The 18,548-nt window shown below is 36.4% G+C and overlaps 3 non-coding genes across 3 annotated transcripts; 2 read left to right on the top strand and 1 right to left on the bottom strand.

The window, feature by feature from the left end:
- Positions 1-10,016: 10,016 nt before the first annotated feature.
- TRNAE-CUC (transfer RNA glutamic acid (anticodon CUC)) lies at positions 10,017-10,089 on the top strand. Its single transcript has one exon. It is a non-coding gene; the product is annotated as a tRNA-Glu (tRNA).
- Positions 10,090-10,193: 104 nt separating this feature from the next.
- On the bottom strand, positions 10,194-10,265 carry TRNAG-UCC (transfer RNA glycine (anticodon UCC)). Its single transcript has one exon. It is a non-coding gene; the product is annotated as a tRNA-Gly (tRNA).
- Positions 10,266-10,829: 564 nt separating this feature from the next.
- TRNAM-CAU (transfer RNA methionine (anticodon CAU)) lies at positions 10,830-10,915 on the top strand. Its single transcript is given in 2 exon segments — positions 10,830-10,867; positions 10,880-10,915. It is a non-coding gene; the product is annotated as a tRNA-Met (tRNA).
- The last annotated feature ends 7,633 nt before the right edge of the window (positions 10,916-18,548 follow it).

The following is an 18,548-nucleotide window of genomic DNA, read 5'->3' as shown; positions in this document are numbered from 1 at the left end:
TCACTGCAATCTCAAGAGTGAAATCACTTCAAGGTCTAAGAATAGACCCGCTTTTCACTTTTGAAAGGTACTCAAAATTACAAAGCAATGCTTATACAAGTATCGAGAAAAAAGAATAAAATAGATTGTTGGCTCTCTCCAATCAGATTTATGCCTCGCCTTCCAATCATCCACTCTAATCGGTATTATCTGCACCCACTATCTTGCGCTCCCTTCTTCCTTCCACCATTTCTATCGTTACCACACTTCTTAAATTTATACATTCTGCAAGAGGCCTCCTATGATAAAGAAAAAAAAAATCGCTTTGTGCATGCCCTTTGCGCAATGTGTAATACAACTATATCTAAACCTTTCTATTTGACTTTTCCTTGCTTGCTCAGTAGCAACATCAGGTATGCCACTCCACACTTTCACCTGCACTTCTCCCTTTTTTCTTTTAAATATTTGCACTCTCTTCTTTTTTACTCTACATGTGATACATGATGTCCATTCTTTTCTTGCAAGGTCCATTTAACTATTGTTCCTTTGATTTCTATTTATACATACAACAACATTAAAGGCTTTTCTTCCTCCACTTGCTATTCCTACACTCAACAACATTGAAGCTTTGGCTCCCATTAACAGGAATGCCAACAATTTTATATGTTGCCTTCCCTTACTATGCTCATTTCACATTTTACGATTGCAATGCCCACTTTTCCCATGCATTTAGTTACTCCTTTCTTTCAAACCATTTTGTATTCAAAAACAAAATCATCACGATTTTACTTCTTTAATACATTCTAAATTTCGATGAACAAAACATATGTACGTGTAGCGTCCTAAAATTGTGACACTTGCAATTTCGACTACATTTGGGTCTTCACGATGGCGATGCAACACGGAACCTGAATGGAGACCCCAAAACTTGTTCATGACATCAAAAACTGTATTTTTCAGCACCCTGGCCTGATCCCTCCTTGCACCCTGCTGTCCCGGGAGGTGGGACCATGGCGCCCAGTGCCCTGGTCCTTCAGGACTAGGGCACCCAGCGCCCTGGTCCCCCAGGACCATGGCGCCCAGCACCCTGGTCCCTGGCCCTATTTTGGGCCCGGTCTCTTATGGGGCTTCGGGTCTTTAAGTTTGCAAATTGGAAAATAATGTTTCCTGGTCGGCCTAAGGTTGGGAATATCAGTCTATCAGCCCTAATTGACAAGTATATAAACTACATTTCCTCTCCCATTTGAGGGGGTCGAAAAAAGGAAGGACATATGTGTACAAGAGGCGAAAGCGCTAGGCAAACATTCAAACATTCAAGCATTCAAGCATTCCTTCAAGCAATTGAGCATTCTAAGTCTCCATTCAAGGCTAAGTGTTGCATTCAAGACAAGGATTCAACCATTGAAGAGGAGATCACATACAACATACAACATACTACATACATTACACCTTCGCATGTAAGAATACAAACATTCTTACAACAAGGTATCAGTACTTGTTTACATTACAAACATTTACATTTACAGCATTCTCATTTCTTGGTTAATTCCAAAACTAGGGTTTGACCTAAAGGCAAACCCCTCATCCCTAACCCCCCAATAGTCCTCTCTTTTCTGTGTGTAGGTTGCAGGTATGCGGCTGTAATTGAAGATCTGGAATCCTTGTGCAGAGACGAACAGATCCCCCTTCGTTTCGCGGATTTTTCGGAGGACCGTGTGCACGCCGGGCGCCATCGTCCCGTCAACTTTCGCTCAAATTTGCAGAACAGCACCGTCTCGACATTTTACTGCTAATTCCAAGTCCGCAGCTTCATCCCATATCCCTATCTCTGTTTATAAGCGAATCTTTCCTACTTTACATGCATTCCTAGTTCAATCTTTCTATCTACATTCTTTACAAAAGAGGGTATCCTTGATGTCTTAACCCTTGAAACTCATTTAGAATCCAATCTTGCATTGCGTGGGATTGGATCTTGTGGGTTTCAACCCCTCTTTTGAATGTAAAGTTTCTCCTAAGTGAAAACCATCAACCCTAGTGACTCTCCCTTCTCTCTCCTTGGAGTTGGGGAGAGGAGAACGACTAGGGTTCGATTTTTCCACTTTACATTTTGGTGAACCCGACGTGAACATCCTCATTCTGATTATTCATGGTTAGATCTGAAAATTTTGCTTTCCTAATTATATTTCCATGTTTGATCTTATGCAAATTTTAGAGGTTGGTTGCATAAAAACCCTAAAATTTTCTTTTTAAGTAATTAAGCTTGTGAAATGTTTAATTGTTAATGCTTGTTTCAGATCTACCCTTCTATTACAAATTGTCAATTCATATTTGTGCTTTAATTCTGAAAATTAAGTGGTTAAATGTCAAAACCCTAATTTTTAAAACCTTCTTGATTCAACCTTTGACTGATAATTTCGCTAATCAAAACACCTCCAAATCGGCTGTAACTTTGGATTCTGCAATAAAATCACAATATCTTTCATCCCTGAAAATTTGGAAAAAAGTTGCGAGGACCGTGTGCACCCCGAGCGCCATCGTCCCCGACATTTTTTCCGAATTTTCGGGAGCTAGATCTTACTGTATTTTTCTGCTAAAATCCAGAATTTTGGCTGATTTTATTAATTTTAACACCTTCAAAATTAAAGTCAAAGTTGGTTTAGCGATTGCTTGGATTGAGGCTTCTAATCATTCAAAAATTGTTGAAATTGAAATTTGTATCAAAATTGTGTTTCTTACAGTCCTAAATCTGAAAAGTGTGTTGGTATTCATTCGAAATTTCAGTGCTTTATTCAAATTTTTACAATTTGTGACTTTTGAAATTAAGTGTTTAATTGCAACAACCTTGATTTCCATTTTCAAAATTTGAATTTTGCATGAAATCGAGTCAACTTTTAAATTTCAAAGCCTGCATTGCTTTCAGCATTCCCTCTAAAATCATAAAATTCAAAATTTCAGTTTCCCTCTCTTTTTCAAAATTCAAAATTTGCATTTTTCAACAATCTTGGTAGGGTTCAATTTTGAGATTGCAACTTTAATTTGGCCTATCTACAGATCGTAAAATCACTCAATTTTTTCAGATTACCTTTAAAATCATCATAACTGTCATCCCTGAAAATTTCGAAAAAAGTTGCGAGGACCGTGTGCACTCCGTTCGCCACGGTCCCGGACATTTTTTTCGAAATTTTGGGAGATTGTCCTGATTGCATTTAACAGCTTAAATCTAGGAGATTGGCTGATTTTATTGAAATTTGCTACCTCTAAAATTCAAAATCTTCTCTCTTTCTTTAGTGCATGAGTTTTACAACAATAAGCCCTACTTACACTATTCCCGTTAGACGAAGCCTTAGAATTAAGTCTTTCCAAGGTGTAATTACCGAGGAGATGGAACCTAATATGAATGGCCTTTTTATCGAGGACATGGGTAATTCCTCTAATCCTCTTAATGATGAAGAAGCTCTCCATAAGGTTTCTGTAGAACAACTTTCAAAATTGGATAACCAATTTGATGATTTTCGACAATGGATGTCTCAAGAATACCCTGATAGTGAAGCTCTTTCATTAATTGAGGGTCTAAAACGTATGGTTCAAAGTGATAAGAATGGAATTGATATTTTGCGTGGTATTGCACACATTGTGGATTCGAATGTGATGCCGATGAAAAGTTGTGCCGAAACCTTAGGTTATACACAACCTCCTACTCAAGTCAATCATTCTATTCCTTTGACAACTCCTATTGCTAGTATACCTACTTTTACATCAAACATAATGACTACTTCAACACAAGACATTCCTCCTATGATCACAAGTCATGGGGGCAATCCTTCTTCTTCAATCAACCCTCTTCCTTCATTCAATCCAACTTCTTCATTCATTCCTTCAATGAGTGTTCCTATTATATCTCCACAAATAAACATGACGCAAGGGGGCAATTCATTTAACCCTTCCATTCCTCCTTGTAGTGTTCCTCCTTTCCAATCATCTCCTATGACTAACTATCATAGTGTCCCACCACCTTACTCTCTACCTTCTTTCAATAACATAACACATCCATCACAATCTAACACGTCTAATATGAACTCTTCGACTGAAGCGACCATTAACAATCTTGCACAAACTGTCTCTTCTTTACAGCAACAAATTGCCTCTATGAATCAATCTAAGTTTAGTGTGCCCACATTTGATGTTGCGAGCCCACTTTCTCTTGACATTGTTCGAGCTATCCCCCCTAAACATGTTGAAATTCCGCATTTGGAGCTTTATAATGGTAAGGGTGATCCTCTAACACATGTTAAGACCTTTCAAACAATATGTACTGATTTTGCTTATGACCAAAGGTTGCTTGCAAAACTGTTTACTAGAACATTAAGAGATAAAGCCCTACAATGGTATTGCTCGTTGCCTTCTTATTCTATTACTTCTTTCGAACAACTTGCAAATGCTTTCATTCAACAATTTCAAAACAATATAAGTCCTAAAGTTACTTTGATTGATTTAATGCATTGTAAACAAGGTGTTAGAGAAAAAGTAACTGATTTCATTGGTAGATATAAGCATTTGTATGCTCAAATTTCTTTTCTAGTGCCTGACAATGATATTCAAAGAATCTTTATTTCTAATTTACAAAAAGATATTAGAGAAAAACTTCTGTTTTCTGAGTTTACTTCTTTCCAACAGTTGTGTGCAACTCTTCACAATTATCAACTGACTGTGAGTCAAATGGAACAAGCAAATCCTATGGCTCTGAGTGATAAGGGTGATAGTAGTCAACAACCATTTGGGAAGTTTAAACCGAACAGAGAGTCCATTAAATTCAATGAAAACATCATCAACAACAATGTGAATGTGGCATCAAGTGTGCCTCCTATTTCTAAGTTTTTCAAGAAAGAAAGAAAGTTTACTCCTTTGAATGAATCATTGCATAGTATTATGAATAAGTTATTGGAACAAAATGTGCTTACTCTTCCTCCTATAAAGCAAATAGATCCTGCAAAGATTAATTCACCCTATTTTGATAACAAATCTTTTTGTCAATTTCATCGTCACCCTGGGCATGATACTGAAAAATGTTTTGCTTTAAAGGGTAAAATTCAAGATTTGATTGATAATAATACTATCTCTGTTTCTAGTGTGAATGATAAAGGCAACACATTTGTAGCTCCTCCTAACCAAAATCTTAAGATTTTTACTGATCCATTGCCTTCTCATACCTCTAATGCAATTGATACTAATGATTCCTTTGTCTCACCTGATGATCTTGTGTCTATGACTCCGAATGCGATTAACTTTGTAGAGCAGCAGAAAATCCCTAAAGAACCTTCCATCACCTTTGATTCTAGTGAAACTATCAGGGCACCTGATGGTGCTTTATATATAGTTGCAAAAGTCAAGAATACACCTTGCTGTGGAGTGCTTATTGATCCTTCTTGTATGATTAATATCATTACTGAAGAATTTCTTTTTACTTTGCAATTGAATCAAGTGATCTATGATGAAACAAATGTGGTTGTGAAACTATTTGATGCATTTTCTTCTCTTGCAATTGGTTCTATTACATTACCTATTGAGGTCCATAACAAATCCCTTGATGTGGACTTTGCTATTATTCCATCATCTGAACAATTTCGTGTGAAGCTAGGCTATCCTTGGCTATCTTCCATGAAAGCTATTGCTTCTCCTATTCACAAGTGTTTGAAATTTCCCCACAATGGTGAAGTTGTTACTGTCAATCATAGTCTCTTTAAACCAGCTGAAAGAACTTCTAGCGTTCCTATTGATTACTTTTGGCCTAAACAATTCCAATCTCTTCCTCCGCGAAGTGATCATCTTTTTAAATCTTATCAAAAGTGGAAGAAAGACATGATCCTATCTCTAAGTGAACCTAGAACACCCAAACTTGACATTCCTATCGTTCTTGAGAAGGAAGTTCTTCCTTTGAAAGATAAAACTAATGTCTTTCCTCAAGAAGATTCCCAACCCATCCCTATGACTAATAAACTTCATAAAAGTAGACCTATCCCTCCTCGTCATGATGGACTTGGTCTCCTTCCTAAACCAAATATTCCTCCCTTATATGGAGCAGTTCCTCCTCCTTCCTCTTATGGAGAGAAGAGACCTTCCTCTTCTCCTATTGTTCAACCTAAGAGACCACAACCGAAACACCCAAGTGATAAGGATGAGAACATTCCTCCTCCTCAATCTTCTCAACTTCCTACTAAGACTAGACGGAATCATTCTGCACGTGAACGCCGACGAAAGCGTCGTCTTAGAGCTCAGGCAGCTGCTTCTAAAACTTTGCAATCCCCAAAAACACCTTCAACTAATATTATTTCATTTTCTCCTCAGCTGACGATTGAGCCGAAATCTCCTGAACATAAGATGCATGATGGTCTTGATCCCGTGCGAGTTAAAGATCCTATTTTTATAAATCTTGATGATGATATAGATGAAAATGTTATTCATGATGAAAATGTTACTCCTGTTCATTCTGATAGTGAATATGAATATGTTGATGTTGATAACCATTTATCTAACGAATTTTCTAAAGCACTTATCCTAGCTCCTAGACAAGAACAATGTGGCTTGGAATATGAACATAGCCCTTGTTTGGATCTTGTGATAGCTCCATCTGCTGTGTTGGATGTTCCTCCTCTAGCGTGTTTCCTACCTTCCCGAAATATTGATCAGCAAGATCGGGGGGTAGATGACGTGCTGGACTAGTTTCATTAGCATAGCAGACTCTCTCCTCCTCTCTTGATCTCTTTTGTTACTTCTTCTATGTGTTATTCTCATTCTTCTATTTGTTGTCCTTAGTGTTGTCTACTTGAGGACGATGCAAAGCATTGAGATCTCTTTTGGTCTCTCTCATGTTGACTCAAAAGACACATGTGTTCCCTTCTTCTAGGTGACCTTCCTTGATTGGGGAATGAAGAACAATTATGCATACATACATATGATATACATGAATTATCATATAGCATACTGACCCCGAGGAAAGCGAAGTCACCTTGTGCTTTGTGTTTTGTGTCTATTATCCTTGGGCTTATCTCACACTTGGGGGCTAAATCCTTGTGATAATTTGCTCCTTTCTCATTTCTTATATGTATCACTACCTTAAAGAAATCACCCCCGGTGAGGCGTGTGCGATCGCTTTAACGTAGGGGGGCATACATCCCGTTCATATCTTTTCAAGATACTTGAAAATTTCTTGACAAATTTAACTTTGCCTTGAAAATTTTTGATATCTTTCTTGCATGACTCATAGTGAGGGAACCTTACTACTGACAGTCATGGTTCTCCCTCGTGATCTTCCCTTTTACTTTGTCAATCGAAGTCGTAAGATCCTTAGTCCACTAGGGGCTTAGTGTATCTTGCCTCCTTGACGTGGTGAAAGTTTTTCAATGTTGTTTCCTTGTACTTTACCGGAAGTATGAGCGTACGCTTATACTCCCGCTAAAGTGGGGGCTAAATGTAGCGTCCTAAAATTGTGACACTTGCAATTTCGACTGCATTTGGGTCTTCACGATGGCGATGCAACACAGAACCTGAATGGAGACCCCGAAACTTGTTCATGACATCAAAAACTGCATTTTTCAGCACCCTGGCCTGATCCCTCCTTGCACCCTGCTGTCCCGGGAGGTGGGACCATGGCGCCCAGCGCCCTGGTCCCTGGCCCTATTTTGGGCCCAGTCTCTTATGGGGCTTCGGGTCTTTAAGTTTGCAAATTGGAAAATAATGTTTCCTGGTCGGCCTAAGGTCGGGAAAATCAGTCTATCAGCCCTAATTAACAAGTATATAAACTACATTTCCTCTCCCATTTGAGAGGGTCGAAAAAAGGAAGGACATATGTGTACAAGAGGCGAAAGCGCTAGGCAAACATTCAAACATTCAAGCATTCAAGCATTCCTTCAAGCAATTGAGCATTCTAAGTCTCCATTCAAGGCTAAGTGTTGCATTCAAGACAAGGATTCAACCATTGAAGAGGAGATCACATACAACATACAACATACTACATACATTACACCTTCGCATGTAAGAATACAAACATTCTTACAACAAGGTATCAGTACTTGTTTACATTACAAACATTTACATTTACAACATTCTCATTTCTTGGTTAATTCCAAAACCGGGGTTTGACCTAAAGGCAAACCCCTCATCCCTAACCCCCCAATCGTCCTCTCTTTTCTGTGTGTAGGTTGCAGGTACGCGGCTGTAATTGAAGATCTGAAATCCTTGTGCAGAGACGAACAGATCCCCCTTTGTTTCGCGGATTTTTCGGAGGACCGTGTGCACGCCGGGCGCCATCGTCTCGTCAACTTTCACTCAAATTTGCAAAACAGCACCGTCTCGACATTTTACTGCTAATTCCAGGTCTGCAGCTTCATCCCATATCCCTATCTCTGTTTATAAGCGAATCTTTCCTACTTTACATGCATTCCTAGTTCAATCTTTCTATCTACATTCTTTACAAAAGAGGGTATCCTTGATGTCTTAACCCTTGAAACTCATTTAGAATCCAATCTTGCATTGCATGGGATTGGATCTTGTGGGTTTCAACCCTTCTTTTGAATGTAAAGTTTCTCCTAAGTGAAAACCATCAACCCTAGTGACTCTCCCTTCTCTCTCCTTGGAGTTGGGGAGAGGAGAACGACTAGGGTTCGATTTTTCCGCTTTACAGTACGTTTCTATGACTTAACTTATCTTGTTGCAGGCTTTCTTACACATTCCTAGTAAAGTTATGAAATATGCTTCACATTTGCTTAACGTTTTCTAAACATACACGTCGCATTTTACTAAGCCAAGCCTTTCATGGAAGCTTGTATTTCTTTTTCCCTCTTTTTCTCTATACATTTTTTGTTGAACATCCCTCTTTATTACTAATACCTTTTTGGAGATGGGTTGTACAGTTTCTAGGAAACATTGCCTGGGTTTTGAATTGCAAAGACCGTTCGCTGCCAAGCTTATCTTCTAGGTATGAAGTTTATACATTTCGTCATACTTGCATAACACTAAAGTCTTCTTCTGCTAGTTATCCCCTCTTTGATTTATTATATTTAAGCTGCCATTCTTTTGGGCGATTCATTGGCTCTGTGAATGTCTTCTACCCTTTTCACTCACCCCAGGTAAATACTTTTAACTTTATTCGAACATGATTTCCATACATATTTAGTTTCAAAGATTTTAGTTGGAAAATCTATAAAGAAAAAACACTTTCTTCATACATCTATATAACTTATAATGAATTTATATTGAAATGTTATATACAGATTTCTGTGAATGCTTGTTTAATTTCTCAGTTCTTTCTTTCCCAATTTGCACAACTTCTCGACTCATCTCATTCCATTCTTCTTGCATACTGTATTTATTTCTTTTCATTTACCAACATAAATCTCTTGCATCCATGTAATAGTTAATACACTTTCCTCTTTGCTCGTAAATTTTCTATCTACCATCTGCAATTTCTATATACAATTTATTGCACAACTTTGTTCACTTAATTTGGTTTCCTCCCATTGCAGGATTGCTTCTTCCGTTTCTTCATAGACTTTCGATTCACCCATTGAACAATTGCAGTTCCAGCTTTTGTCCTCGCAGACTATACACGATGTTGCTTACTCTTCCAATTCTAAACATTTCGCTTGTCACTTTCCCAGGCATTGTAAAATTGAATTAGTTTTACTTAATTTTCCTTGAATTGCATATTTTACCTTGATGTTGCAACATTTAAAGTGTTTAATGTTGTTTCACTCATTTTATTCTTAAATTTTGTTATTTATATATATATATATATATATTCTCATTCTCTCCTCTTCAGGGTTTACCAATCTCCACTTTGTGAGGAATGCAAGCTCTTCGAATCAAGATAGCAAAAGCCTATCTAATAGCATGGAAAATGGTGTGAATTTTTTAAAATGCCTACGCGATAAGACATAAGACTTTTGAAGTTTACCGTACTTACTATTGTAAGTTTAATTAATAAATGAGGAACCAAAATACTTTAGTAAACAAGATATATCTTGTACAATTTAATTTTTAAATCCGTTGTAGTCTAGTTGGTTAGGATACTCGGCTCTCACCCGAGAGACCCGGGTTCAAGTCCCGGCAACGGAAGACAGTTTTTATTTGCTTATTAGGCGAACAATTTTTTACGTCGCATCCGCAAAATTTGTTTACGCGTAGCTTTTCCATTTTTAAAATTGAACATGTATGTGCAGTGTGTTTGCCGGGAGTCGAACCCGGGTGTATTGCTTGGAAGGCAATTATCCGAACCGTTGGACTACAAACGCCAAAGATAATCTCTTTAATCAAATTAAAATTATTATCTTGATCTCCAATACTCTTAAAAAGTTTAATCTGTGGTACTTTAAGATATCCAATCTCCATTCTCGACCTCGTATTCGCTCACTCGTTGAATTATTAAAAAGAGCAACATATCGTTAGTTCAATGCTTTAAGATAGTAAATGTTTGTCTTAATTTCAGTAGGCTATTGCTCCCAGTTGTTGCTTATCACGCTATCATGTTAGTGTCACACTGAAGACATTATAACACGGCCTCTTCAGTTTAATTTCTCTTTGGTATGACAAGATAACAATTGTTTCAATTGTCCTGTATATCAGAGTGGCGCAGCGGAAGCTTGGTGGGCCCATAACACACAGGTCCCAGGAACGAAACCTGGCTCTGATAAACGTTTTTTTCCTCGCACATGGTTTTGTAAAATGAGTACATGCCGACCATTTTTCTGTGCGCCGTGTTCTCCATATTTCAATGGGTGTTAAAGCGAGTACGGGGGAATTAAAGATCACTGGAAGAATTTCTTCATTATAAAATTAATGAAAACAGTCTTCAACAAGAGGTGGTGGCGCAGTTGGCTAGCGCGTAGGTCTCATAGCATGACGAGTAATCCTGAGGTCGAGAGTTCGAGCCTCTCTCACCCCAGTGAAGTTTTTGCTACCAGTTTCATTCAGTAATTGAGTCTTTTCAAGAATTCCACTCTCTCTCATTCTTTTGTAATTTTTGGTTGTAGTTTCATTCATGGATTGATTCTAATGGTTTTTACAAGAGTTCAAGCTTCCTTCATCCCATGGTAATTCCAATGGTTTTTACAAGAGTTCAAGCTTCCTTCATCCCATGGTAATTCCAATGGTTTTTACAAGAGTTCAAGCTTCCTTCATCCCATGGTAATTCCAATGGTTTTTACAAGAGTTCAAGCTTCCTTCATACCATGGTAATTCCAGCTAATAGTTTGATTCTAATGGTTGAGTTCAAGCTTCCTCATCCCATTGTAATTTTTGCTAATAGTTTTAAATTTTCACTAGAGTCATGCAAACTTACTACATCTTTTATTCTAAATTTTCATTTTTTTTTAACACATAAATGTCTATTCAATCTTTAGGATGCACAAGCATCTATTATAGCATTAATGTCTCAGTGCATCTTAAAGGCTAGATAGACATTTCCTTTGTGCAACCCCCTTGGTGCATTTTACTATAGAAATATCAAAAGAATTCTTATGATTGATGATTGGAACTAAAATCTCTTTTAAAAGCAATCGATGAGTTTCAAGACAAAGACAATCTTCTTCAAATAGTGTTGATTTATTTCATACTTGGACAACAGGATTCCTATAGCATTAGGTTCCTTACCTTCCATTTTCTTCTCACACTCATGTAACTTTGGATCTTTACTCCTTATTGGAACACAATATCCTTGAGGAAACTAAAGGATACAAGGGCTTTTTGGCAAATATTGGTTGTTCTTGTTGGATATTTCAATTTTACTCTATTTGTTCTCCAAACTCAGTCCCAAAAAGAATTCAAAAAGTAGGAAATAATGGCTAATAATTTTCACTCATAAGAGCAAACATAGAAAGGAAGTCTCTTTAATGGAGATGACCTGGTATTCAAAGACAAGCATGTAATTAATGCATTGCAAAAAGAATTTTCCTATGCTTTTGGAGATTGTTGAAGAACCACTATTCTGGAATTACATTTGTCTTAACACATCTAATGAAAGATAAATTCACATTATGGTGGGATGGCAAGACACTACCACAAAAATGGATATCCAATCCCTAGGATTCACTAAGCATCCATTACAATGTATATATAATATATGAGAGGCATTGATGTATTGGTGCATCTTAGTTGCTAGATAGACATTTCCTTCGTACAACCCCCTTAGTGGTTAAACTTGTCATTAACACTAAATTTTAGTAGTGTATATTAATATTAATAAATAAATGGGAATAAAATTAAAACTAGCATACCTATATTTTGAAAGAAAAAATGTAAATAATGATGACAAATATCAAAAGAATTCTTATGGTTGATGATTGAAACTAAAATCTCCGTTGAAAGCAATTGATGAATTTCAAGACAATGACAATATTCTTCAAATAGTGGTGGTTTCTTTCAAACTTGGACAACTGAATTCCTATAGCATTAGATTCCTTACCTTCCATTTTCTTCTCACACTCTTGCAACTTTTTATCTTTACTCCTAATTGGCATGCAATATCCTCAAGGAAACTAAAGAATACAATGGATTTTTGGCAAAGATTGATTGCTCTTGTTGCACAGTTCGATTCTACTATAGTTGTTCTCCAAACTTGGTCCCAAAAAGAGCTCAAAAAGTAGGAAACAATGGCTAATAATTTATATTCAAAGACATGTATGGAATCAATGCACTGCAAAGAGAATTTTCCTACGCCTCTAGAGATTGTTGAAGACCCACTGTTCTAGAATTATATTTGTATTGACACCTCTAGTAAAGGACAAATCTGCATTATGGTGGGATGGCAAGGCACTACCACAGAAAATATGAAGAAAATGGATAGCTAAAAAAAAGAAAAATGAGATGAAGGATCTTCAATTCCAACACAAATTGTTCAATGCCAAAGCAATAATGGGGATCCTGCAAAACCCAGAAATACCCATAGTGTCCCCATTGATAAAAAAACACTAACCAATCATAATGTGTACATTAATTGAATCTCAAAAAGCATGGGAAATTTTACAATTACCACACAAAGGAAATTTCATACCGACAAAACAACAAAAGCATCCATCTTACTCAATAATCATCAAAACCCGTATTTATTAAATAATCCACGATGAGCATAATCAACCATGAGCACTCTTGATGCAGATGGCTTGAGAAGGCTCACTTTATCTTGATTTTGGTCATGAGGTTGGACCATATATATGGAGAATTTCACTTGCTTTCACAAAAGGCTTATGCCCAAGAGGGGTGTTGGCTAGGGCGTGACCTAAAAAATGACCTTATAAAATAGATCAAAAAACCAAAACATCTAGAATGATCTATATTGATGAAATTCCCAAACTATCCACACCATTAAAATCAATCACGCTTTAAAAGATAACTACAATCTAAACAAATAGGCTGTTGATATTAGAGTGGCACAATTATAACTTATAACAACCACCCAGGTTCAAGCTTCGTCGGGTCAGTGTGTGCTTATGGGTTGCACTGAGTTTGTCGGCTTGGACCTCATGATCAATGTGGAATGGAGACCCTCTTGTGCTCCATTTGAAGCCAAGGGACCATTGATTTTCTCAAATTCACAGCTCAATAAAAATTAAGACTTCCATTACTTGAGTTTGAGTTGATAAGGCTTAGGTATCTACCACCCATTAAAAACATTCCACCAAAATAACAACATCATATGTAACACAAAATTGTAAATAAAGCATAAATCAACACAAGTAGTGTTTATTTTCAGGGGGAAGCATTGAGGGGCAGTGTTCACCCACCAACTAGTCCATCATAATTAGTACTATTAGAGGATCAAGTACATCATGAATAATCAAATTTATCTTAAATAAAAATATCACTAGAATGTTAAATGAAAGGTTGTAAATGGTACCACTAGACTCTTTGAATGCCACTTTCTTGTATTCTCACTTGCTCTCACAAAAGGCTTATGCCCAAGAGGAGTGCTAGCTAGGGTGTGACCTAAACAATGACCTTTTAAAATAAATCTAAAATCTAAAACATCTAGAATGGTCTATATTGATGAAACTCCCAAACAATCCACACCATTAAAATCAATCACACTTTAAAAGATATTTATAATACTAAGAAATAGATTGTTTATTGAATAGTGTGTTGATATTAGGGTGGCACAAGTACAACTTACAACACCCACCTAGGTTCAAGACCTGTTGAGTTAGTGTGTGCTTATGGGTTGCACTGAATTTGTTGGCTTGGACCCCATGATCTATGTGGAATGGAGCCCTTCTTGTGCTTCATTGAAGTGAAGGGACCATTGCTTCTCTCAAATTCATAGTTCAATAAAAACCAGGACTTCCATTACTTGAGAGTTTGAGCTGGTAAGGCTTAGGTCTCTACCATCTCATTTAAAACATTCTACTAAAAAAACAACACCATATTTAACAAGAAATTGTAAAATAAAGCATAAGTCAACAAAAGTAGTGCTTATTTTTTGGGGAGAAGCATTGAGGGGTAGGGTTCACCCACTAGCCAATCCATCATAATTATACTACTAGAGATATTAGAGATATCAATATAAATTACAATGGAAAGGTTTTGTAGATTCTTTTAGTTCAAGTCATGATATTACTAAAAGTTATTCAAAAACTAGTTTTTGGATGCCTAGGTAGGATTGTACTGAACCTACATGACCTTGGTGTGACCATTGTTTTTTATTAATTATATTAGAGTTGCAATTAAGCAAGTCCATTGTGATTACGAGGCTTTAACATAATACAAGACCATGCGGTGTAAAATATTGATATCTCTAATATCTCTAAAACTTTCAATACAATCCTACCCAAGAATCTTTAAAACCCTTCCACTACATTTTAGATTAATATGCATATTATAGTTGAGATGTCTATTATTATGATAATTTACTGTTAGAGTTAGTGAGACTATGTGAATGGAATTTTCTCTAATTAACTTGTACAAAGTGATTTGTAGAGAATTTGGAAAGTCACTTATAAACACCCACTTTGTTAACAACATTAGAGTTATAATTCACCAAGCACCCTTGGGAGTATGAGGCTTGGACACAATACAATACTATATGGTATAGAAAAATGATAGTTTCATGACCCTAGAAAAAATAACTTAGTGAATGTTTGTCTCCCTTAATGGTTCTAATAACTAAACTCTAAGGTCGTGACTTAGGGATTGGACATCCATACTAAGTAGTTATATGATCATGATGAAAGCTCATTTCTTTGTCAACTTGGGGCATATACTTGAAATGGGTCAACAAGGTATATGCACTAAAGTCCTTATTATAGTCATTCTACTAAGAAGAAAATGTTTCTGAAAGTAAATAATTGAAATACTTGAATAGAAACTATCTTATTTAGAAAAAAATAGGAACTAACTCTAACTACTGGAAGGTCCACTCCCAGAACATCATGAGGATTCCATTATTACAACATAAGAAAGAGAACGGGGAGTTACTCTCCGAATCAGAAATAGTCAAATTGTTTCAACTATAGAGGAAATCTAGCATAACAATCCCTCCTAGATTTATTCTCCTACAAACATGAATACTGAAGTTTCATAATTACACTCTCTAAGTTGTAGATAATTGACTGTTGACTCCTTCAATACTCATTTTGCTGGGACTTTGTCTTCATCCAACTAACTAGCATGAATTCCCACGCTGTGAATCTTTGACCTTTTCCCGTTCTTCATTAGCTCCTGCATCATATCATTAGCATGCACAAAACAAAGGTATATTTATTCCATGTCAGAATAACATTTATCTAACTACATGCAAGATTAATATGGATAAATCACATAGCATGGCCACTTCATCATTAATCATAATTTCAACCAAAAGGAATATATAAGAGTAAGTTCATGTCATTTTGTCAAGTTCATGAAAACATAACAGTATCATTGTTTTAGGGCTTAGACACTATCTAGACCCTTGTCAAAACCGAGCAAAAGTATAGAAAACATACACAAAATTAAGCCATTATTTGAGCTCATCAGTGAATGACATTTCTTCTAGTTGGCCCAGCCAAAATAATTTGTAGATAATTTAGAATGTCAAGTTTATAACATCCACCCCTATCTAAGCATGCTTCCCAATCCCTAATACTTATCCTATCACATTAACTAAATTATCCCCTTTCATATTAATACTAAAGTAATATAGTGGGTCACATTTTGGTTATTTAAAAAAATCCAATATACATGCATCTGATAAGGTACTCCTTTAGAGGCAAATCTATCAATACGATGAGAAATTGGAAATAAATAATTTATTTTTGATAATAGAAAATATAGATTACATATTCAAAAGAAAATTATTCAAGAGGACTAAATTTACATTAACAAATACAAGATATTTGGGATCAATAATTAAAATAATAACATCACCTCATGAATCCTTAAAATATGAGTGCTAAATATGTGGTTGTTTTGCAACTTTTTGATAATTAAAGTTGAAGGCTTTAATCACATGTGCAATAAAATTTTGATCCTAAAACTAAGACAATTTATTATTTAAAAATTGAAGTCAATTAAAATATTTTTTCTTAAAAGTTTTGATTAAAATGCAATAATATCTCAAACTAAATGCTTTCAAATCATACAAATTTTCTTTTTTTTAACAAAACATTTCAATTGATTTCATTAAAAAATATAATAGTTAGAGTTTGACATCCCTCAACACATATTTCAACTACTTAACAACTTTAAGATGTCCAAGCATAAGACAATGTGATTATTTATTAAAATTGGTAGAAAAATAATCAAAATTTTGAACCAATGACCTACATGCAAGCCTCATATTCTTCTCATTCACTTTTGACAATTAAAATGAACCTTTTAACTAATATTCACTTTAGTTAAATGAAATGGAGAAATATCAACCTTATAAGTTCTAAGATTTTATTCCAATTACTTATAAAGTAATTACGACTTGTCACTTTATGATATGCCTATCATTTGCAAAGATATTATGTTTGGTTTGTTCTAATAATGATTATGATAAGAATTCTAATGAAATGTGGCTTATTTTATCCACAAAAATTATTTGTTTCATATGGAAAGATATGAATGATGAGTTTTTTTTTAGGAAGAGTAATAATGTTTATTGACTTGTCCATTAATGGGCTTTCTAGGGTCGATCATATTACAAAGCAAAGACATAATATTAAATGGAACCCTCCAAATGAAGGGTGGATCAAGGTGAACTTTGATGGAGCAACGAGAGGAAATCCGGTCTAGTCAAGAGTAGGGTGTGTGACTCGAAACCATGAAGGGATGATTTTGGCAAAATGCGGACTAGGTCTGGGTGGTAGTAGAACAAATAATTTGGTAGAAGCTAATGCGACCCTACTAACAGTTTAGGTTGTTAAAAGACTCGGAATGAGACATATACATTTAGAGGGTGATTCAAAGATTATTACACAAGCATTAGCTAAGGGGGAGGCAACCCATTGGAAAATTGACAAGATCATTAGGATGATCATTAATCTACTAAAGGAATTCCCACATTTCAAAATTTCTCACTTTGAGGGAAGGTGATTATGATGCATACTTTCAAGCAAAAATGGCTATGGAGTACACCCAAAATGAAATCAGGTGGTCGAATAATGGGAGGGAGGTTGATTTGCAAAATTGAATTGGGTAGGTGATCTTGGAATCCGAACAAATCATTTTGCGGAATTCAACCCACACATGCGCAATTGCGCCATGTTTTTCAAATTGGTGTATGACGAAGGTGGGAGAGGAGGTGATAAGAATTTTGCATGAGGAAAGGAGGAATTTGGCGACGCCAAGAGATGACCGAGTGAGGGTGATGTATTGACAAAGTAAGCAAGTTCGAACACCAAAAAATCTCCAGCTTGTCACCGTATCCATACGCGTGGGAGATGTTACCATTTCTTGCCCCAATACCAATTTGGAAGTTGCATTTATGGTGAAGGATATATGGGCCGATTATAAACCACACAAGGGGCAATGAAATTATTTGCATTTGCATTGGTGTCTTGGTGAAGTCAGAGGATAAGTTGCAGATCATATGAGTCGAAATGGAAGTGAACTTCTCTCTGTAGACAAACATGCGTTATGGGGACGCATTACAGATGATTGACTGTCAAACATTTTTGTGTATGAGGAGTGCACTTTCCTGACTAGAGTGAAGATCGTGTTGGTGGTGGAATATCTGGAGGAGGGGGGGGTTCAAACATTGTCTCACTGTTCATGGCGTGGTGTTTGGAGCTAGAACCACGTCATTCGATGGCATAGATTATGCATAGGTGCGTTAAAAAAAGAATCGTTGGGTGGATTTGATGAGTTGATGGCATCGATATGGGATATGGAAGGGTTTGTAAGCCCTGGGGGGAGATGGCTACATGTGAGTGAGTTGCCACCCCACTCCGACAGTTTCTGGTTTGGAGTGCAACATGCAACAAAGAAATTAGGCGAAGTGCGATGCAAATTGGCTTACGAGGGGTAAAGCAGTACATATCAGCTGTCATCGCCTGAGAAATACGATTAGAAAGTGGCCAAGTGGGGGCCCTATGAGGACTATCGAGCACTCAAGATCCAGC

This window comes from Cryptomeria japonica, chromosome 10 (genome assembly GCF_030272615.1).
Source record: "Cryptomeria japonica chromosome 10, Sugi_1.0, whole genome shotgun sequence".
Classification (NCBI taxonomy): Eukaryota; Viridiplantae; Streptophyta; class Pinopsida; order Cupressales; family Cupressaceae; genus Cryptomeria; species Cryptomeria japonica.
This window is presented reverse-complemented; position numbering and strand designations above follow the sequence as displayed.